The sequence below is a fragment of the Pinus tabuliformis genome, chromosome 1_1, assembly GCF_031772625.1.
Source record: "Pinus tabuliformis cultivar Carrire ecotype Pingquan chromosome 1_1, CPIR1, whole genome shotgun sequence".
Classification (NCBI taxonomy): Eukaryota; Viridiplantae; Streptophyta; class Pinopsida; order Pinales; family Pinaceae; genus Pinus; species Pinus tabuliformis.
In genome coordinates this window covers 685,616,108-685,639,557 of record NC_142297.1, presented here as the reverse complement: position 1 = coordinate 685,639,557, position 23,450 = coordinate 685,616,108, and the positions used below count along the sequence as shown (strand labels likewise).

The window sequence follows — 23,450 nt, the reverse complement described above, 5'->3', positions numbered from 1 at the left end:
TTCTTGCACATCTCATTCCATTGACTTCGTAGGGTCTTAACTTGTTAGTGATAATAGTTCACATATTTAGTCCTAAAATATTTAGTAGTCGCACATGACTGCAATCAATATTTAACTATATTTCTATTATTATGTTCAAAAACTTCCAACAAGTCTTTTTCTAAATCCAGAAGCCATTATTTGTGTTAAAAATATATTTTTCTTCACATATTAATTTCAATATGAGATTATATTATTTCTTAGAAAGATGCCTTCTATAGTCCATTATGAGGAGAGGATGTTTAATTTCTTCAATGCTCAATAATATGAAGGATATGTTTAATTCCTTTTGTGTTTGACATGGACTTTACATGTTACATTTGAAAAAATATTAACATTTTTGTTTTTTCAACATGAGCCATCAATAAAATATTTATGTCTATCATGCTCTAAAAAGATCAAATCCCTAACTATTTCAAACCTTTCCTAAATTTTTTCTTAATCTAAATAAGTTTTCACTTGGAGAAACTTGATCCATCTCAATACAAAATATATGATAGCTCACGAGTTAAAATATATTTATTTACCATTTGGGATTAGGATTAAGATTATTGTTATAGCTTAGGTTGTAGTTAAAAATTAACTCCTGGCCTTTGGGTAAGTTTGGAAACTTATATAGCTATTCATCTTCTTTTCTTGAAGGTATCATTTCAATCCAACATGATATCTATCTACTTCTTCATGTATATTGATAGTTCATACTATTCATAATTTCATACATATGACAATTTGATAATGGTTTGATTTTGACTTGTAGATTATTAATCTACATATTTATGTTTTAAGCTGCTAGATAATGTAAGTCTAGAGGAAGGCATCATGTGTGAACCACTCAATGTTGGGGTTCATCCTTGTCATTGTGCTTATGTAAGTTTTGAGACAAATTTCATAGTAATGGGGGAAGGTCCAATCGGCCTTGTCACTATGTTATCTACATGTGCATTCGGAGCTCCATGAATTGTTATTGCTGATGTAGATGAAGAGTGTCTATCAATGGATAAAAACATTGGCTCCAATGAATGTATCATAGTCTCCATAGACTCTCAAGTATAATATTAATAATGTCCTTACTTATATTCACATCTATATGTTGCTTCAATGGTGAGAAGTATAATGAATGGGATAATTTCCTACCAATTTCATTTTGTTACTAATTGGGATGATGATATTTCAGGATATTGATGAAGTAGTGACCTACATACAAAATGTTATGGGTGGAAACATAGATGTAACTTTTGATTGTGCTAGTTCTGCTAAAACCATGTCAAAGTCTCTAAAGGCTACATATGTTGGAAGTAAGGTATTCCTTGTGGGGATGGGCCATAATGAGATGATTGGGCCACTCACTCTAGCTGATACCAAGTATGGTCTTCTCATATCCAATATTCCACATTCAATATTTATTTTCTAAAGCATATCATGATTATATTTTCTAAATCATATCATGATGAAATAGTTGTGCTTATGTTGATTTTGCTTGTAGGGAGGTTGATATTTTAGCGTTTCTCGCTGCAGGAACACTTCGCCTCTATGCTTGGAATTTTTGAGTGTAAAAGTGGATGTCAAACCCTTTATCACCTACTAGTTTGGATTCTCTCAGAAGGAAGTGTGTCAGGCCAAGGTAACTCCACATTGAACAAGAGACAAAACTGATTGATCTATTCATTAGGTAACTCATGTTTATATACAAAAATAAAAACGGATCAGTTCATCTTCTAGATGACTGTCCAGTTCACCCATCCGTTTCGGATTAGGTGTCAACATTCCCCCCCCCTTAATCTGAAGGGATGTTGGTGAGTCCAGGCATCGTTCTGAATCTTTCAAGCCTTTCTCTTCCAAGCGCTTTGGTGAAGATGTCTGCAATTTGCTCGTTTGTGGAACAATGACGGAGATGGATTGTTTTGGCCTCAACATGATGTTGGATCAGATGATATTTAGTATTGATGTGCTTAGTACGATCATGGAACTTTGGATTCTTTGCCAACTTTATTGCAAATGTGTTATCAATCATGAGTGGAGTAGATTGTATTTGTTTTACTTGCAAATCTTCAAGAATTTTCCTGAGCCACACAATTTCTTTCGTTGCTTCAGCTGCTGCCACGTATTCTGCTTCTGTTGTGGAATCTGCTAGTACTGATTGTTTGCGTGATCTCCAGGAGAGAGCTCCTGATCCAAGACTCATAGCATATCCTGAAGTAGATACCCCAGTTTCTTTGTCTCCATCGAAGTTTGAATCAGAGTATCTAATCAAGTTGAAGTCGTCCACCTGTGTATACTTGATTCCAAGGTCTTGAGTTCCCTTCAAGTACCTTAGAACTATTTTTGCAACAGACCAATTTCCCTCACAAGGCTTTTGCATAAACCTGGAGAGGATTCCAATAGCAAATGAAATGTCTGGTCTGGTAGTAGTGAGGTAGATGAGACTTCCTACAAGCTGTCTATTCTTTGTTGCATCCTCAAATTCCTTTCCTTCAATAGATGTGAGCTTCAAGTTTTGTTCCATTGGAGTAGAAAGGGGATTGCACTCTGTCATGCCAAATCTGTTTAACAAATCTCCAATGTATTTCTTTTGACAAAGAAATATGAACTTTGGATGTTGGGTTACTTCAATGCCAAGATAGTAATGAACATAGCCCAAATCAGTCATTTCAAAAATTTTTCCTAATTCTTTCTTTATGGATGCAATATAGCTTTCATTGTTCCCTGTCATTAAAAGATCATCTACATATACCACAAGATATACAACTGTTTTGCCAACTTTCTTGACAAATAAAGTTGCATCATCAAGATCAAAATGTTTGAAGTTGAGTTTCAGAAGATGCTCAGTTAGTTTTTCATACCAGGCTCGTGGTGCTTGTTTGAGGCCATAAAAGGACTTCACAAGTTTGCATACTTTGTGTTCATGTCCTTTCACAGCAAATCCTTCAGGCTGGGACATAAAAACATTCTCTTTTAGATCTCCATTCAAGAATGCAGTGTTTACATCCATTTGATGGAATTTCCAACCGTTCTGAGCAGCTAGTGCAAAGAGTGTCCGGATGGTGGCCCATTTTGCTGTGGGAGAAAAAGTTTCCTCATAATCGACCCCTTCCTTCTGTGCAAAACCTTTTTCCACAAGCCTAGCTTTGTGCTTGTCAAGTGAGCCATCAGCTTTGTACTTGTTCTTGTAGACGCACTTGCAGCCAATTGGTTTGGTTCCAAATGGAGGATCAACCAGCTTCCAAGTGCCATTCTTTATGAGGGCATCATACTCCTTCTGCATCGCTTCTTTCTATTCATCATGAGAAGCATCTTCTTTGAAGGAAGTTGGTTCAAAATCTGTAGACAAGTTCAATTCACAATCATAAGTAACATCCATATCAACAGGTGAATTAGAGTTATCTACATCACCTCCATCTTGTCGGTTTGTATTTCTGGTTCCTGTTTTTCCAATTTCATCAGGATGAACACTTTCAAGTGTCTTTGTCAGCCACTTTGGGGGACCTTTCTGAGATGGTCCAGGCTGTTCTATTGATTGATTTGGGTCTCAATCAAGATTGAGTCTCCAAATTCTATCAATTACATCACTTAAAGCATCATCCGTTGTTGGAGTGTCATGCAGGGGAGATTGTTCTTCAGAAGAAGATTCCACATGTTGATCTAGTATAGGAATCCCCCCTTCAAGATGTGGAATCTGATTATCAATCTCTTGGAATGATTTCGCTTTTGTGAATCTATCCAAGCGATCAAGTTGCCGCTCAACAACACTGTCAGATTTGGATGATTCAAGAAAAATGACATCTCTATATAAAACAAACTTTTTATTTACTTCATCATAGAGGCGGTATGCTTTAGATGTGTTTGAATACCCCAGGAAGATACACTTACGACTTCTAGCACCAAGTTTGTTTCTATGTACCTTTGGTATTAAAGCATAACAGGTGGAACCAAAAATCCTAAGATGTTTTACCGAAGGAACATGTCCATACCACAATTCATAAGGAGTCTTGTTTCTTATAGCACTAGATGGACATCTATTATTTATATATGTAGCAGATAGAATATCATCAGCCCAAAACATTGTCTTTACATTTTTGAAGAAAAGCATGGATCGTACCATATTCAAAATTGTTCTGTTCATTCTTTCAGCTACACCATTCTGTTGAGGATTATATGGCACAGTTGTTTGATGTTTAATCCCATGGTGGTGAAGATAGTGTTAAAATTCATTTGATGTATATTCTTTTCCATTATCAGTGAAAATAGACCCAATATGAGATTGTGCATCATTTTCAATCCATTTATGAAAATTCTTGAATGTTTGAAAAGCATCTGATTTGTTCTTCAATAAGTAAACCCAACACATTCTGGTGTAATCATCAATAAATGTCATGATATACTTATTTCCATTTGCAGAAGGAACAGGCATTGGACCACATAAATCTGAATGAATAAGTTCAAGCTTCCTATGTGCTCTTGAATGTGAATCATGAAAAGACTATTTGCTATTCTTTCCTAGAATGCAAGCATCACATTGTTTATGTTTTCTAGGAATTGTAGGCAAACCAGCAACACCATTTTTCTTCAACAAGCAGAGACTATCATAGTTTAAATGTCCAAATCTAGCATGCCATAATAAACTTGATGGAAGTGCATCTTCTTCATGATGAGAAATATATGAGAAATGTTGTGCATGAGCAGAGGTTCCTTGCAGTTTAAGAAGTCTTTCTTCTTCTATACCCCTCATGACAAGTGAGTGGTTAGATGCCTTTCTTACCTCAAGCTTGCCATCAAACATGTGAATGGAGTGACCTTGCTAGCGGATGTGGACCAGGGACAACAAGTTTCTCTTGAGCTGTGGGAGATATAGAACATGATCCAGAAGAAAGTCTGGAAGACCAGGCAATTTAAGCCTAATTGTGCCAAGCCCTGATGGCTTGATTTTTTACTGATCTGCAAAGTATACTGCTCCATCAACATTGTCAGTGAAATCTTCAAAGAAATCTTTCCTATGAGTCATATGACAGGTTGCTCCTGAATCAAGCAACCAGTCATTTTTCGAAGAAGCAAGTGAAGCATTAAACAAATCTTCATTTACTCCAATGTTACATTGTGCCTCAATATAGTGAGCGGATTCAGGTGCTTTACCTTTGTCTGTGTCATCAGTTTTACCTTTCTGTTGATTTCTTCTCTACTCAACTTTTTCCCATGGTAGCTTGCATGTAGAAGCATCATGTGATCCATTTCGTTTGCAGCGAATGCAATGCAGATCTGCCTTTTTTGCTTGAGGATGTCTGCCCCCCTGCCTCTGAAGTATCTTCATCTTCCTCTTCGTCCACCTCTTCCTCTTGTAGAATCTTGAGCAGGATGCTTTTCTTTATGAGCAAGGCAAACAGTCTCTTCAGAAGATTCAGGGACTATTTTCTTTCCAAAGTCTTTCTCTCTTTCAGCAAAATTTTTCACAAGAGTGTCAAAGGTTATATCTTTAAGATTTCCATTTGCTTGTAAAGACTCAAGATAATTAGAGTAGGTAGGATAGAGTGCTTTGAGAAAGGCAATAAGAGAGATATCCAGCTCAACCTTAGTGGATTTAATATCATGCATTATAGACTTTATTTCAGATGCAAGAGCAAGAGGATCATTATTTTTCAGTTCAAGAGTGAAGAGTTTAATCATGAGCTAAACAACTTCAAGTGCAGAATGTGTATCATAGAGTTCTTTTAGCTTTTGTAAAGCTTCAAAGGCAGTGGAATAGGATGAAATATGACGACTTACTTCCTCATTCACAGATTCTGTGATCAATGCAAAGGCTTTGCTGTTCTTGTTTTCCCAAATAACAAGTTCTTTATCTGATGTAGGCTGCACAGGGTCTTTGTCTTCTTCTCCGACACACACTCCTTTCCACAGCTCATTGTAGATGAGGGTGTGTTTTACCATCCGAGACCATTCTGAATAGTTCTCCTTGCCAGTGAGAACTATTCCTACCATAGAAATGATTGAATGCATTCTGTAAAAAAACATCTCTGCCAAAAAACTTCTGTTGAGAAAAAAAAATCCTTATATCATAGCCTTATGCATTTTATTTTTCTTCTAACATTTCATCAGCATATCATCAGCATTTCTTATATCACCATTTCTTTATATCACTTCCACAATATTATGTTTTGAGAAAAAAAAGAGGGCGCTCAAGGTATCTCTTCAACATATATCACTGCTACAATATTATGTTTTGAAAAAAAGAGGGCGCTCAAGATATCTCTTCAACATATATCACTGCTACAATATATATCAATGCAAAAAACTCAAGAATCCTTATGCATCACTTCGTGCAAGAGCTGCAGAGATTGTAAATACGATTGTACAGAACAATCCACAAAGTCAACAACTTGTGAACAGAAACACGGATTAACGTTAAGTATCTCTCAGGCTTTCGACTCTAGGCTGCCGGTTTTGTTACCTCAGTGAAAATATATTAATGTCAAACCTTTACCGCTCCCAATGGCCGCATCTTTGTTGCACATGAATGTTGGCATTATGATTCTGGTGTTGTCCTTGATGGTAACCCATTCAGGTGGTAGATCACTATTCTTGATGATCGGCTCTCTATTTTTAAGAAGGACGCAGGAAATCTGTTCAGCAAGTGCGTCCCCGCAGGTATACCATGCAGAACCCGCGTCCAGGGACGCAGGCCAGCCGTTCAGGGGGTGCGTCCACCCAGTGCACACATTTCAAGACAGAGAAAAGCACGTGGGGGTTTCCATGTGGTATCTAGCCGACGGTTTTTGTGTTTCTATGGTGTCGGCTCGTGGTATTGTTCCATGTTTTGGGGAGGAGGTTGCCTATATAAAGCAAAGGAGTTCATTTGGATTTAGCATCATCTTGGTTGAATATCTTTTGGTGTGATCTAGTCCAGATCTATGAGGGCGAATCTTCTAATGGACTGTGATCTCTTTGGCGCATGATCAGATCTGTAGATCTGAGTGGTTGGGTCAATTCAGAAGTCCTCATATCTTTTATATCTGAAGGGACGCAGGTTCAGTGAAGGGCAAGTGCGCCGAGACGCAGGGAAGACCGGGCTCAGGTGCGTCTCTGAGGCAAAGGACGCGGCGCGACTGTGTTATTGGGTGCGTCTCTGAAGCGAAAGACGTGGCACGATAGTGTTGCTGGGTGCGCCGGTACGCAGTGAAGCTTAAAGGAACAGTGCGTCTGCACGCAGAGCAGCAGAAGGTAGACTGCGTCCAGTCGTAGGCCACAGAAAGAAAATATGCGTCCCTGTCTTAAGATGATCTGTTGACTGTATATTTCTGTTCATAAGGTGTTCTGGGTTGTTTCTGTGATTACTGATCTGATATCTGTAGTGGACTGTATCTGTTGTATACTTGTTGATCATTTGATTCTTCATGAAAAGAAGTAGGGGGTTGTAGCTCCCTTCCAGGAGAGACTGGAAAACGAGAGAGAGTTGTAGCTCTCTGCAGGTTGCAGCCTGCGTACTGGTAAAGGACTGCACCAGTACAAAATCATTGTAAAAAGAATTTCTTGAAAGAAGATAGAGACATATTGCAGCAGGTGGATTTCTCCCACATTGGGTTTCCACCTTACATCTTGTGTTCTTTGGTGTGACTGTCTATTTTCTTTGTTCATGCTCATTATTTTATGGTACTGATATGCAAGAATAATTCAAAAGATCAAATAAGGAAGATTTGTTAAATTGCTAGATAATACTGATTCACCCCCCCTCTCAGTATTATTTCCAACAATGAAGGCATCACTTTATTCTCAGAAACAAGTTTCCCCACCCGCTCCAGCGGCGAAATCGATCCGGATTGGCCCCCCTGCCGGCATGTGTAGGGACGTTCTCTTCGACCTTCGAAAAACCTTTGAAAACCCTTCGACCTTTTTTTGTTTTCTGTTTGTCCGGAATGGCTCTCTTTTGGTCCAGAATCGCAGTTATTTTCGGCAAGGATATGGAGCTATAGGTCGAAAGTCGGAATGGATTTAGCAGAAAAAGAAAGCCACTGCCAACTCCTTATCCGATCAAATTAATAAGAAATGTTTTGAATGATCTTGTCGAGGGTTTTGAGCGACCGAGAGGGCGAAGGAACGGAGCGTTCAAACAAAAGAGAGAAGACTGAAGATGACAGCAAGCGGATCTTGGATTTCATGTTACCAGGGTTCAACGCTTCCGAGCTCCATATTGTAGATCATATGTGCCGCTGGTAGCTTCGAGGCAACTGCTGCAGATATTTGCGCAGGCGTTAGAGCAGTTTAGAGCTTGAGCATATGGGTATCGAAGACCTGGAATGAAGGAATGATCAGTCGTTCAAAGGAAATCTGCTCAAGCACATGGCAGACGGAAACCAGTGAGCCAAACGGGCAAATGAGTGAGCATGCGGATGTTATGGTATCTACGCAGCTGGATAGAGGCGTTGGACTGTTACATGCATCTCTGGGCAGCGACAGAGACAGAGTAGGCAAATCGTTTCAGACAGATGCGTTGGAATATGGACAGATATATCAGGTCAGAGGCAGCGCAGAGAGGGGCAGCGAATTCAGGCAAACAATTATACAAAAAAAAATGCGCAATCTCTGGCAGTCAGAGAGCGCAGGGCATTAAATAAAAATCAGAAACGTATTGCAGTCAGGGAATCACTCAGGATGATGCAGCGCTCAGCAGGAGTTACACTATTTTGGGACCTGTGCTATGATACCATGTCAGGCCAGGGTAACTCCACATTGAACAAGAGACAAAACTGATTGATCTATTCATTAGGTAACTCATGTTTATATACAAAAATAAAAATGGATCAGTTCATCTTGTAGATGACTGTCCAGTTCACCCATCCGTTTCGGATTAGGTGTCAACAAAGTGGAAGAAGCTTTCGACACTAGTGTTAGTGGGGGGAATGTAGTCAAAGTCATGTTTAATATTTGAGCACAAGATGGTGTAGAGAACCTAGATAGGAATGTCTATATATGGTGTAATTTTATCTGTATTGTCTATAAATGGTATAATTATTTTTGTGGTAGTTTCACCTTTTACAATATTAATGAAGTTTTGAGGTAGCCAAGGCAAATATAGAGTTGTGCATTTTATTATATATTACTATATGATATGAATAAGTATATGTATGTTCTGAAATCGCTAAATATAAATATTTTTTGAAATTGTTTGTCACTATGGATCTCTCTGAAGCAACTATGAAATGGTGACATATTTATATGTGACCGACTAAGCATTTTCCTTGGTGCTAATTATTACTTATGAAAAACTCTTTTGGGATTTTATGATCAAACATTTGCATGAAAGGTGATTCTAAGGAAATGAATTTTGGCATTTATTAACTAGGTAGCATTCAACAGACACTCAATTAAAGTCTAGTAGATAACCTTTCATGTTTTATTTATCATTTTATTTGATATTTTAGTTGGAATATGCAATTTATGTTGATAATTATGTCAGTCTAGTTCAATAATGTTATGGACAAGGGTTAATGTGAATCACAAAACATGTCATGTTTAATGATAGGGCCTTCATTGACTCCTCTATTTAATAATTCAACAATATGAGGAATATGTGGAATGAAAGAAGGTGCATTGCAAGTGTATGACCTATTTCGGTGATTTATCCATTGGTTATGTTCATATGTTTCTAAATTTTGTAATAAATTCTTCATGCATGAATTGAATACTGATGTGGATTCTCAGGGCTAATTCTCTCAGATTTATTATGCAAAACAATTTCATTTGAAATGAATGTCAAATCTGATTGAAAACTTGCTTATTTTATATTACTGTTTAATTTTGTGAGCAAGAATTACAATGAAAAAAAGGTATAAGAAAACCATATAGTATTAGTACCTAACACTAATATTTTTGACAATGAAATAATCAACCTTTCTACCTAATTTTTCAGTGGACATGCTAATGTTGAATTCTATCTCACCCTTTGTTAGATCCCTATAACAAAATTGTTTTCCCTCATTTTTATTATCATTATATCCCCCTTATTATTATTGTTGAGCCCATGTAGTACTCATATTGTTATTATGCTGCCCTATAAAAGCCCACTATTGTTATTTTTGTGCCCTTACATTATTATTGTTATCTCGGCTCTCATTATATTGTGACCACTTAGACTCCTTTACAGAAAGGAGGTTTTTTCATTTGGATCATCCAAGAATTGTTCATCTGTTTAATGTAAAGGAGGTTGCCCCCTCAAAGAGGCAATTTTTTAATTCGTTGATCTATCTGTTCTCCTATTTTTTGAGCTGGTTACATAAATTTGGTATTAGAGGTTTGGATTCTAGGGTTTTTCTTCTTCAAACAAGCCCTATTGGAATTTTCACTATACAATTTTTTGTACGAGGCTAAGATGATAAAATTCTTGCCACATGGAGCCTAAGTCTCAGATAAATTCATGTAAAAATCTCAGATCTTGGTTCGCTATATTTGTTGATATGTGCTATGAAGATGTTAGGGTTTTTGCGAGCTCTAGAATTCTGTCTCAAATAGGTGACCTAAGAAAAAACGTCATAACTTTGTTTCTACAAGGCTTCAGAAGCTGAAAATTTTACTTCGTAGATCCTAAATCACAAAGAACTTCTTGTAAAAATTTCAGATCTTGGTTCACTATACTTCTGGAGATATTCTCTGAGGAAGTTAGGGTTTATGCAGATTCCGTAATTTTGTCTGAAATAGGTGACCTAGGGAAAATCATCATAACTTTTGTTTCAGGCATCAGATTTGAATTCCATAAATAGTGGCTGAAATTGAACGAACCATATTTCTTTTAGCAATTTTAGGTTCGAAGGTTGAAACAGTGGCATGTGGCATCCTGTAAAACTTCGCTCTCTATAACCAATCCATAATCAGGTCATCATGGGAGATTTGGCATAAAAATTTGTTGAAAACTCCAATATTGATAAGACTTGTTGGGTTGTAAATAAGACTCAGAAGGCTACCAAGGGATGAAATTTTATACCTTGGATATCTAAAATTATAGAGATACAATAGATTCAATTTTGAGCTCCTACAAATCAAGAAGACAACAGGTATTTTTTAAAATTTGCATGAGTTTTGTTTGAAAAAATAGTTTGAAGTGATTTAGAGGGAATAGTGAAGCATAAATATCATTAATTCCTACCCTGAAGAAAGAAAATGGAAACACCTAGTAAGAAACCTGAACTCTCTACTATGACAGATGAAGAAGAGGAAGAAATGCAACATGATATATCAAAATTAGAAGACCAAGTGCAACAAATTTTCCTCTCGCAAAGAGTAACCAAAATGAAATAAAAGCTAAGATGGATGGTTTGAATAATGGTTTAAAATCATACATGGAAGGTTTGGAAGCTAAGATAGATGGAATAGAAGCAAAAATGAAAGGAATCATGGAATATTTGAAGAACGGTTTAAAAGAAGACATGGAAGGGTTGAAGAAAAGTTTGAAAAAATTGTTACAAGAAATGCTTTTTAATGCAGAATAGGTATTAGATGAAACTCATGAAGATAATGTAGGTTTTAACCCCGTACAGAAATTACCTGCATACGAATTCTAAAACACAGAAAACAAACAATGCGAGAGCATAAGACATAAAACCCATATACACAGAGATTTTCCTCCGGATCCCAAAACTAGGACTACCCGCTTGATTTTTCATTATGTTCCTTTCAATGTTACAATACATATTTATACATGTTGATGCATCTAATACCATGGACCAAAAACCATTTCATCCAAAATCAAGGACCAAAAACCATCGCGTCCAAAACCATGTGTGAAAATCATGCACAAAACCATAGGTAGCACCTCCCAACCTAATATATGTTCCCAAAACAAAATTTTCTAGGGTGTTGCCCCAGACCCCATAGAGTGGGGTTACCTACACCCCTAAAACCCCCTATGACCCCTCCCCTACATAATCAACGCAACTAATGGGGGGCTCTACCCCCCTTGTAACCCCTCAGTTAACTACATGGGCTAGTCATGGAAAGAATATAACACAACCCAACATTCTCCCACTTGTTTTTTTGTTTCCACATGGGGCCACAAGAGAGCTTAGTCATTTATCTAGCCCTATAATGCCCATTGTTTCCCTACACCAAGAGAACTTCTCAGAGCTCACAAATTTTGTCGATGCATCTACAGTCTTCTTCAAAGTGTCCACCTTTACCAGCGGTACCTTTTTGTCTTCTATCATGTCCCTGACAAAGTGATACTGAACATCGATGTGCTTTGTCTTTGAATGATATGAAGGGTTCTTTGCCAAGAAAGTTGCACTTTGGTTGTCACAGTCTATCCTTATAGCTCCTTGTACTAACCCCATACTTAAACACAATGTCTACAACCAAACTTCTTCCTTGCTTGCATGAGTGGTTTCCATGTATTCCGCCTCTGTAGTTGATAGTGCCACTACAGATTGTTTCTTACTCATCCAACTAAATCTACCTCAAAATAGGTTAAACACATACCCACTTGTAGATCTTCTCTGATTCAAATCTCCAGCCTAGTCTACATCAACAAAGCCACGAATATCCAACACTCTGTCCAATCCTGGTCTTCCTTGGTAGCACAAACCATAATCACTAGTGCAACGCAAATATCTAAAAACCCACTTCACTGTTTTCCAATGCTCCTTCCCTAGTTTTGACATAAACCTGCTCAGTGCTTCCACTGCATGTGCAATGTCTAGTCTAGTACAGACCATCGCATAAATTAGGCTACTGACTACACTTGCATATGGAACATTGGACATCTCCTCTTCCTCTTCTTATGTCTTGGGACACTGTTCAGCAGATAAATTTACGCCTACATGAATAGGAAACTTCACCGATTTACTATCCTGCATATTAAACCTCTGCAATATTATCTCGACATACTTCCTTTGGTTTAACGAGAGCTTCCTCTTTGTCTGATCTCTTTTAATTTCCATGCCAAAATATAGTTTGCAGCACCAAGATCTTTAATGTCGAATTTGGAGGACAAATGGGTCTTCAAATCCTGGATTATTTCTTTGTCATTTCCAACCAGCAACATATCATTCACATACAAGACTAGATAAATAACACGGTCACTAATTCATTTAAAATACACACAGTGATCTACTTTGCTTCTAGTGAAACCAAGTCCCCATATAAATGTATCAAATTTTGATACCACATCCTTGGTGATTGTTTTAACCCATAAAAAGACTTCTTTAACTTGCATACAAGTTCTCTCTTACCCTTCACTACAAAGCCTTCAGGTTGCTTCATGTAGATTTCCTCTTCTAGATACCCATGAAGAAATGTTGTCTTCACATCCATCTGTTCTATCTCAAAATCAAAAGCAACAACAACAGATAAAAGTAATCTAATAGAAGCTACCTTGGAAACGTGGGAAAGAATATCACCAAAATCAATTCCCAGCACCTGGGAACAACCTTTTGCTACCAACCAAGCTTTGTATTACTCCGCCTTTCCTTTTGCATTTGTCTTCTTCTTGAACACTGATTTGCTTACAATGGGTTTACTTCCAGCTAGCAACTCCACTAGATCCAAAGCCTCATTTTTGTGCAAAGATGCCATAATATCAACCATGGCCTCTTTCCATCATTTTCCATCCTTTGAATCTAATTCTTCCTTCAAAGTTCTGGGATCATCATCAGTAATAGATAAAGTAAAATTTGAACAGAAATCATATGGACTATACCTTTCTGGCTGCCTTCTCAAACTGATCTTCTCACACCAGGAGTTTGTGGCTCTTCATCTTCTGATTCCTCCTCTGCTATAGAGTATGATTCTTCCCCCTTAAGCTCAAACTCTATCTTCTTAGGTTCCTTTGGTTGGACTTCATGTTTAATAACATCTTTCACCTCTTTGAACACCACATCTCAGTTGTACACAACCTTCCTTGTTACTGGGTTCCATAGCTTATAAGATTTTAAACCATTGTTATACCCAATAAAGATGCACTTTTCAGATTTACTATCCAACTTGGTTTGTTTCTCCTTTGGAACATGCACATATGCATTACATCCAAATACCCTCTAATGTGGAAGAGAGGGTTTCTTACCAGTCCATATCTCTTGTTGAGTCTTATCCTCCAACGCTAATGAAGGTGATCTATTGACCAGGTAACATGCTGTCTCCACTGCCTTTGCTCAAAATTCTTGTCCTAACCTGGCACCACTGAGCATGTTTCTTTCCCTTTCCATCAATGTGTTGTTCATTCTTTCTGCAACTCCATTTTGTTGAGGTGTATATGGAGTAGTATTTAGCCATGCTATACCACACTACTTATAGAATTCTTCCAATTCCTTACTGCAAAACTCTCCACCATTATCTGTCCTCAACACCTTTATCTTCTTCTCTTTCTGGTTTTCCACCAGAGCCTTAAATTATTCAAACCTGTCAAAGACTTCAGATTTCTTCTTAAGGAAATATATCCACGTATTCCTTGAGAAGTCATCTATAAATGATAGATAGTACAAAAATTTACCCAATGATGGAACCTTCATAGGTCCAAACACGTCACTGTGCACAAGATCTAATATTTGTTTCACCCTCTTACCACCAAAGGGGAAACTCACCTGATTCTGCTTCCCATATACATAATTTTCACATAAATCAAAATCTAGAGAGCTATTAGTCATACCTTCTACCATACCTTTACCATGAAGTATTTGAAGGCCCTTCTCTCCAATATGTCCAAGCCTTTGATGCCACAACATTTTCTACTCTCTAATTACCACTAGATTTTTTGCTCCACTTTCAGGAACCAAAAAGTTGTTGCACCCATCAACAACAGTGCTACCTTGCAACTTGTACAAAGTTCCAATTCGAACTCCCTGCATCAATACCAGTGCCCCACAAATAATCTTGTAGGTATCCTTCTCAAACATTGTTTTTGAACTTGCATCATTGATCCCAAATGGATCTAGTAATAGAATTCTAAGTCTAAAATATTCCTCATAGAGGAAAGTGAAAGTCAAAGGATTCTCTTGGAAATTGCCTCATTGCATAGATCTCTTCATTCTGAATCTAACACAATTTGAATGGGCTAAAATGGACTTCGGATGAAGAAGTTATTGTAAAACGAAATCTGTCGATTATCCTTAGAAAAGGAGGAAAACTCTTATAAAAGTGGACTTTAGGGCTCGTTAAGAAAAATCACATCGAAAAGGTTAAAAGGGAGGACTTAAGCAAAGGTGGAAGGACTCCTCGATTAGTGATCTCTGACATATCACATCGGAGGAAGCCTTCATGCGATATCAGAACCCCGGGCCGTTTACATGTGCAATTAGCAATTGTGATATCGGTGATTGCAATCAGGTCGCACAAATACCAAGGGGGGGAATTACATGTCACATACACTGATGCGATGGGCCAATAGCAATAGTGACAATAGAGTAATCAGCGATTGGAAATTAATGAATCCCTGATACAAGGGCCATTGCAACTTGCGACATGCGATTGCGATATGCGATCGACGATTGACAATTGGCAATTGGCATAAAGGAGCCATGCTAATGCAACGTGTGATTGCGACATGCAATAAAGGCCATACCCGATAAGGTTATGGATGTTATTTCATAATATTTGAAATCTAGATTTGCGATTTTCTTTGTATTTGGGTTTTGGCCTACACAAAGTGATTGCGATATGTGGATGGACCTGAAAGGCTTATAGGGGTGATTGCATATTATTTGAAGTCTAGAAAAAAGGCCCATATTGTGTTTTGTGTGTGTTTTCCTACGTATTTCCGTTATTTGTCTATTTCGGCCATGCCCACCAGTTCCTTTCCATTTGTAAATGGATTCTTGTAATGAAACAATCGGTCTTCAATGATGGAGGTGACTGTAATGATGCATTACAAAAAAGCACAGGGAGCTTAGTTGATGGGGTGGCTGAAGGCTCCTGAGATTCACTTGGACGTTGAGTGAACCACTAATAACACAGAGAGGTAGAGTTATTCTGAGGAGAAGCACAAATAATCCCAAGAGGCTTAGATATGCTTGAATGCTGAGTGTAAGCCCAGGGGAAGCAGTCAATGGAGTTGGCGTGACTCAGAAGCAGAGGGTCGCATGGAGGTCAAGTGAAACTAGAAGCTCGTGAGAGCTAGAGCCAAGAGCCAGAGTCGAGAGCTAAGAGGCGAAAGCCAGAGCTGAGAGCCAAGAGCCAAGAGCTAGAGCCAAGATCTAGAGCCGAGAGCCAAGAGCCAGAGCCGAGAGCTAGAGCCGCGAGCCAAGAGCCGAGAGCCAAAGCTGAGAACCAAGAGCCAAGAGCCAGAGCCAAAATGAGAGCCAGACCTGAGAGCAAGAGCTGAGAGTGAGAGCCAAAGCCATGATCCAAGAGCCTAGAGCCAAGAGCTGAGAGCCAGAGAGCCAAATAGCCAGGGATAAAGATGACATTCTAAGCCCATTGGTTCAGCTGCAAACCTATGGAGTCGAGTGTGGAACTTGTAAGAAAATTTAAACCATATCCCAAAGAGCCTAGTTGAGTTGATAGAGCTCATGGAGACGTAGCCCAAGAGGTTTGGGTGAAATCCTAATTATATTTTTTTTATGTGTGTTGGTTACTATTTTCATTATTTGTTGTTATATGTTCTTATATCAGTTTAAGAAAATCAACTTAAAGCACATAAACAGTTAAAAGAAAACACAAGCATACACCTATTTCAAGTGCTTATTTCCACAAATTATCAATCATAAGCATATATCTTAGAAATTGTTTAAGATTTTGAGTGGGAGAGATTATTGTAAGCTGACAAGAAGCCTTTAGCACCCTATATCAGATCAGGTGGTATCAGAGCATCAGGTTGATTAACCCCACCTTCAAAGAAGGTGGTATCAAATTTGGTTATATCAGAGCTTAAGTTATACCAAAACATGTGGTATCATGAAACAAGTTATATCATGATTTAGGTGATATCAGATCAGGATGCTTGATTAACAGAGCAATCTAAATGCTTGCTTGACTTGAAAGGTGTTCAAATAGTAGAAACAATTTAACTGTTTGATTGTTTGTAAACTGACTGTTGTTTGAGTTTGCAGAGGTGAAAGATATTGATACCTAAGTCTAGGAGAGGACAAGAAGGAAGAAGGGCTGAAGGCATTCTTCTTATCCCAAAGGACCTCAAAGAAATCCTTGAAGCACAAGAGGTTTGTTGGAAAAGTTTACTTGAATAAGCTCTTTGTTAATCTTGTTTGAAGTTCTTTTGATTCATTTTCATAATAACAACTTCTACAAGTGAGTCCTTAAATTCTTCTTTCTTCACAAGAGTCTTTGATGAAGATATGAAGCAAGGCTTGTTCACCATGATGGATATGGTGAGAAAAATGTATGAGGATAGAAGGAAGAGCATCATACTTAGAGAGAAGTTGAATTCCATGAAGGAAGAGAAGCAACTGCTTTCTGACAAATTACAAGAAATGGAGAGGCAACTTCATATTGCAAATATGAAACTGAAAAGGATGCATGAGTTGGAGACATAGCTCCTTGTTACCAAAAATGCCTTGGTCAAGTATCGACTGGAAGAAGAGGTAAACAATTCCTATTTGTCTTCAAATTCTTCTAAGAATGTTTATGTTGGTTCTTTTAAAAAACATACCAGAGGCACAGGGTCCAAGTTAATGTCCAAGATGGTATATGAAGGAAAGGGATTGGGAAAACATGCACATGGTATTGTTGAGCCAATAATGGTTGAGGAAAGGGCTAAGTATTTGGGTCTTGGCTATGGATAGTCTTATGGAGAAAATTCCAAAGCTTCCATGAAGACAGTTGAAACAGTTGCAAGGAGTTTAATTACAAGTCTTCTACCTCAGAAGTGTAAAGATTATATTCTTGGGGAATGCAATAGCTTGAAACATCATTTTCAGGAAGAAGGTGTTCATAAGCATACACTTGAACCAGAGAGTTGTGGAAACTATGAAACAATTGAATAAGTTAATGGTGTCGCAAAGGGAGCTACTTCCTCATTCAATTCACCTCCTCATGAGGGTAATAAAGATGAAAGAGGAAGGTATAAATTTGGTTCTAATCATATTCCTTTTGATTATATCAAGCATGGTAAATTTCCATATAAGCATTGGAAAAGAATTGCATGTTCCTTTTGTGGTTTGGATAACCATAATGTTTCTAGATGTTGGAATAGAATGGCCACATACAGGAAACTTTTGAAGGAAAGAAAGCAAGAAGCCAAAGGTCCATTGGACAAGGAAAATCATGCTATCAAGAGGATGCACATGTGTTGCACTTACTGCCATAAGCAAGGACATATTGCTACAAAATGTTGGACTCTAAATCCAACAATGCTTCCACAAAACTTGAAGAAGGTGGAAAGAGAAAATGGCAAGAATGGAAATAAAGAATCCATGATTGATGTGTTTTAGGATGTTTCACATGTTGATGTTGATGTGCTGACAAAGGGAGGACCTTTGAAATGGATTGGTAAGAAATGGTTAGAGTTCTTATCCAATTGAGGTTGCATGTCTTTTTGAAAATGCATCATATCAATAGAATGCATTACTTTATTAATGGAATGCAAGTTGCAGGTTCTTACCAAGAAGGTGAATGGAAAAGTTGAGTAGGAGACTCACTTTATTGCTGCAACATTATGTTCATTTAAGCTTCGAAAGTACAGTGTACTTAAGCGAAAGTTGAAGGATGAAACATTATATTTCATTTTAGCTTCGAAAGTATAGTGTACTTAAGAGAAAGTTGAAGGATGAAATGCATGCATGAGAATGATGTGCATGAACATAGGGATGTTGATGATTTCCTTGTATGTAAACATGTATGTGTGATTAACTTGAAGAGATGATTACTTTGTTGTAAACATTCATGTTATGCAATATCGACTTGAGAAAAGTTGATTTGGTCTCCAAGATGGAGATGATGATGGAGTGTTTCATCTTTGAAAAATAACTTTAGCATTCTTTTTCTACATGCTTGACTTAAAGGTTCAATTGTTTTAGAGGCATGTTTTGTTGGCTTGTTATCTAGTCAATCATTTGGATGCAGATGTAAAGACATGGAGGTGTTCACAAGATGTGAAATATGTTTCTTTTGTTGAAGCAGGAGTTTAGGCCATCCAGTGGTTGTCTGTAATCCTGTTGTTGTTAGCAGTTGTTGTTGACAGTATGTCAAACAGGTAAAAATGAAAATTTTGTGAAGAAAATGTAACTTCACATTGGTTTGAGCCACCTTGGATCAATGATCAAGGCAGAGAATTTCAAAATACCTTATGTGACCTTCTCAGCAGAAGTTTTGCAGGAAGTTAAGGAGGAAAAGAGTTCTTCCCAGGATGACAAGCACATCTAGGAAGGGAGTGTTCACAGGCTTTGGTTTAGAGGAACTATGCAAGGCAATTGTATGGAGGCTAAAAGAAGAAAGTGAGGTACTCTCATCTACTGTTCAGATCAATATATCAATCTTTTGGAGTGCAAAAGGTTTTTAGTGGGAAGGCCTGATCCAAAATGGATCTAGTAATAGACTTCTAAGTCTAAAAATATTCCTCACATAGGAAAATGAAAGTCAAAGGATGCTATTGGAAATAGTCTCATTTCATAGATCTCTTCATTCTGAATCTAACACAATTTGAATGGGCTAAAACAGACTCCAGATGAAGAAGTTATTGTAAAACGAAATCTATGCATTATCCTTAGAAAAGGAGGAAAATTCTTATAAAAGTGAACTTAAGGGCTCCTTAAGCAAAGTCGCATCAGAAAGGTTCAAAGGGAGGACTTAAGCAAAGGTGGAAGGACTATTCGATTAGCGATCTCCGACATATCGCATTGGACGAAGGCTTCATGCGATATCGGAACCCCTGGCTGTTTACATGTGCGATTCGTGATTACGATATCAGCGATCGGTGATCGGGTCGCACAAATACCAAGGGTGCCATTACATGAGACATATGTTGATGCGATGGGTTGATAGAGATAGCACCAATAGAGCAATCGATGATTGGTGATCGACGAATCCCTGATACAAGGGTTGTTGCGACTTGCAACATGCGATTGCGATATGCGATCGGAAATTGGCACAAAGGAGGCATGCTAATGCAACGTGCAATTGCGACATGTGATGAAGGCTGGACCCGATAAGGTTATGGACATGATTTCATAATATTTGAAATCCGAATTTGTAGATTTTCTTTGTATTTTTCTTGTATTTCGATTTTGTCCTACGCAAAGCAATTGCAATATGCAGACGGACCCGAAAGGCTTATAGGGGTAATTGCATAGTATTTGAAGTCTGGCTAAAAGGCCCATGATGTGTTTTACGTGTGATTTCTTGTGTATTTCTGTTATTTGGCTATTTCGACCAAAGGAAGGAAAAATGATCAGGTGGCCATGCCTGCTGGTTCCTATCCATTTGTAAATGGATTCTTGTAATGAAACAGTTGGTTTTCAATGATGGAGGCGACTGTAACTGATGTATTACAAAAGTCACAGGGAGCTCAGTTGACGGGGTGGTTGAAGGTTGCTAAGATTCGCTCAGAGGTCAATCGAACCATTTATAACATAAAGAGGTAGAGTTATTCTCAGGAGAAGTGCAGAGAAGCCCAAGAGGCTCATAGATGCTTGAATGTTGAGTGTAAGCCCAAGGGAAGCAATCTACAGAGTCGAGGTGACTTAAAAGCAGGGGGTCACTTGGAGGTCAAGTGAAACCAGAAGCGCGTGAGAGCCAGAGCTGAGAGCCAAAGCCGAGAGCCAAGAGCTGAGAGCCAGAGCCACGAGCCAGAGCTGATAGCGAGAGCTGAGAGACAAGAGCCAAGAGCTAGAGCCGAGATACAAACTCGAGAGTCAAGATCCAAGAGCTAGATCCGAGAGCCAAGATCCAAGAGCCGGAGCCAAGAGCGAGAGCTAGAGCAAGAGCCAGAGTCGAGAGCTAAAGCCGAGAGCCAGAGCCAGAGCCAAGATCCAAGAGCCTAGAGCTGAGAGCTAAAGAGCCAAAGAGCCAAACAACGAGAGATAAATATGGCATTCTAAGCCCATTGGTTCACTTGTAAACCTATGGAGTTGAGTGTGGAACTTGTAAAAGAGTTTAAGCCATAATTCCAAAGAGCCTAGTTGAGATGGCTAGAGCTCACTGAGACGTAGCCCAAGAGGTTTGGGTGAACTCCTAATTATATTGTTGTTATGTGTGTTGGTTATTATTTTTATTATTTGCTACTATATGTTCTTATATCAGTTTAAGAAAATCAACTTAAAGCACATAAACAGTTAAAAGCAAACACAAGCATACACCTACTTCAAGTGCTTATTTTCGCAAATTATCAATCATAAGAATAGATCTTGGAAATTGTTTAAGCTTTGGATTGGGAGAGGTTATTGTAAGCTAGCAAGTAGCCTTTAGTGCCCCATTTTCAGATCAATCATCCAGCTTGCTTACAAAAATCAGATTTCTGGCTAATGCAGGAATATGCAGAACACCCAGAAGTGTTATAACCCTTCCACCTTGCAACTTCAACTTTATTTTTCCATGACGAATGATCTAGCCTTCCTGTCATCTCCCAAGAATACATCAACACCATCATATTTCTCATACTCACAGAACCATTCTCTATGGGGAGTGAAGTGAAAGGATGCACCTGAGTCAATCAGCCATGCCTCATGATCTACATGTGTACTTGAAGAAGCCAAGTACACATCCCCACATTCATCTGAAGTGGTTTTTTCCTCTGTAGAAGGAGCATCATCATATCACTTTCCTTTATTAGGAGATTTAGATTTACGGTCCATTTTGTAGTGCCCTTCCTTTCCGCATTTCCATCACACCACCTTTATAGGTTTTCCTGGAGATTTAGATCTACCTCTAGATTTAGATTTCCCACTCGATGACTTTTTTTTTTTTTTTTGGGACCGTCCTCGTATAGACAAGGCATCACCTTTTTGGCTCTCCATCTTTTTCCATCTCATGTCCTTCGTCAGCAAGGCTGAGACTATTTCATCAAACTGCAAGGCAGTTGTATTGTTACCTATTGCAATAACCAGACTATCCCATGAATCTAGTAGAGAACGGAACAAAATGATGCACTTATCTTCATCTAAAATTTTAATATCATCAGATAATAACTGAATTACCACAGTATTAAATGCATTTAGATGTTATATCACTGAGTCTCCATCTTTCATCCTCAGGTTATACATATTTTTTGATCGGAACAATTTATTCACCAGAGACTTAGATTATTACAAAGTCCCTAACTTGTCGCACAAAGCCTTCACTGTATCTTCCCCTGATACATTCAACAATACTAAATCAGAGACACACAATCATATTGTGGTCTTAGCCTTCCGATCCAACTTCTTCCATTTTTCATTGGACACTCCTGTTGGTATAGTACCTGGATCTACCATGATCCACTGATCTTTATCCACCCATAGATCTTCCATCTTGAGTTTCCATAACTCAAAATTCTGACCATTAAATTTCTCGATCTCTATCTTTCCACTACTTTCCATCTTCTTTCACCACCAAAATTGATCCCACTGAATAGGGTCTACCACAGGCCCGAGTAAAACCCCTCAGCAACAAAGATTTCCCCTTGAAGCCAAAACAACTCCAATACCAAAGGTAGGTTTTAACCCTATACAGAAATTACCTGCATATGAATTATAAAACACAAAAAATAAACAATGTGAGAGCATAACACATAAAACACATATACATGGAGATTTTCCTCAGATCCCAAAACCAGGACTACCAACTTGATTTTTCATTACGTTCCTTTCAATGTTACAATCCATATTTATACATGTTGAAGCATCCAATACCATGGACTGAAAACCATCGCGTCCAAAACCATGTGCGAAAATCATGCACAAAACCATGGGTAGGTCCGCCCAACCTAATATAGGATCCAAAAACAAAACTTTCTAGGGCATTGCCTTGGACTCCATAGCATGGGGTTACCTGCACCCCTCAAAACCCCTTGTGACTCCCCCCGCTACGCAATCAGAACAACGAAGGGGGGGCTCTAACCCCCTTCTAATCCCCCGGTTAACTACGTGGGCTAGTTGTGGAAAGAATATAACACAAACGAATAGAGAAAAAATAAAGGTTAATCATGATTTCATAGACTCTAACATTAGATTGAATATCCACCATATTCAAAGTATCGATATGACGAAGTTTGATGGAAAGGATCTGGTAACATGGATACTTCAGATGGAACAATATTATGATCTCCATAATGTGCAAAAACACAAAACCTACACATTGGAACTTTATATCTAGAACCCAATCACTTTATATGGCATCGATTACTTTGTCCTCATAAATGAATTGTTACTTAATCAATTTTTACGGAGGCAATGATAGCACATTATGAGGATACAAAGTGTAATACCTTCTTTAGCCAATTGATAAATCTCAAACAAAAGGGTTTAATGGAAGAGAAAATGAAGGAATTCAAAGAATTAGATATAAGGGTAAATGATATT

At 38.1% G+C, this 23,450-nt stretch overlaps 1 pseudogene; it reads left to right on the top strand.

The window, feature by feature from the left end:
- LOC149215269 (sorbitol dehydrogenase-like) overlaps window positions 1-8,950 on the top strand; it is a 38,223-nt pseudogene extending 29,273 nt beyond the window's left edge.
- Window positions 8,951-23,450: the final 14,500 nt, after the last annotated feature.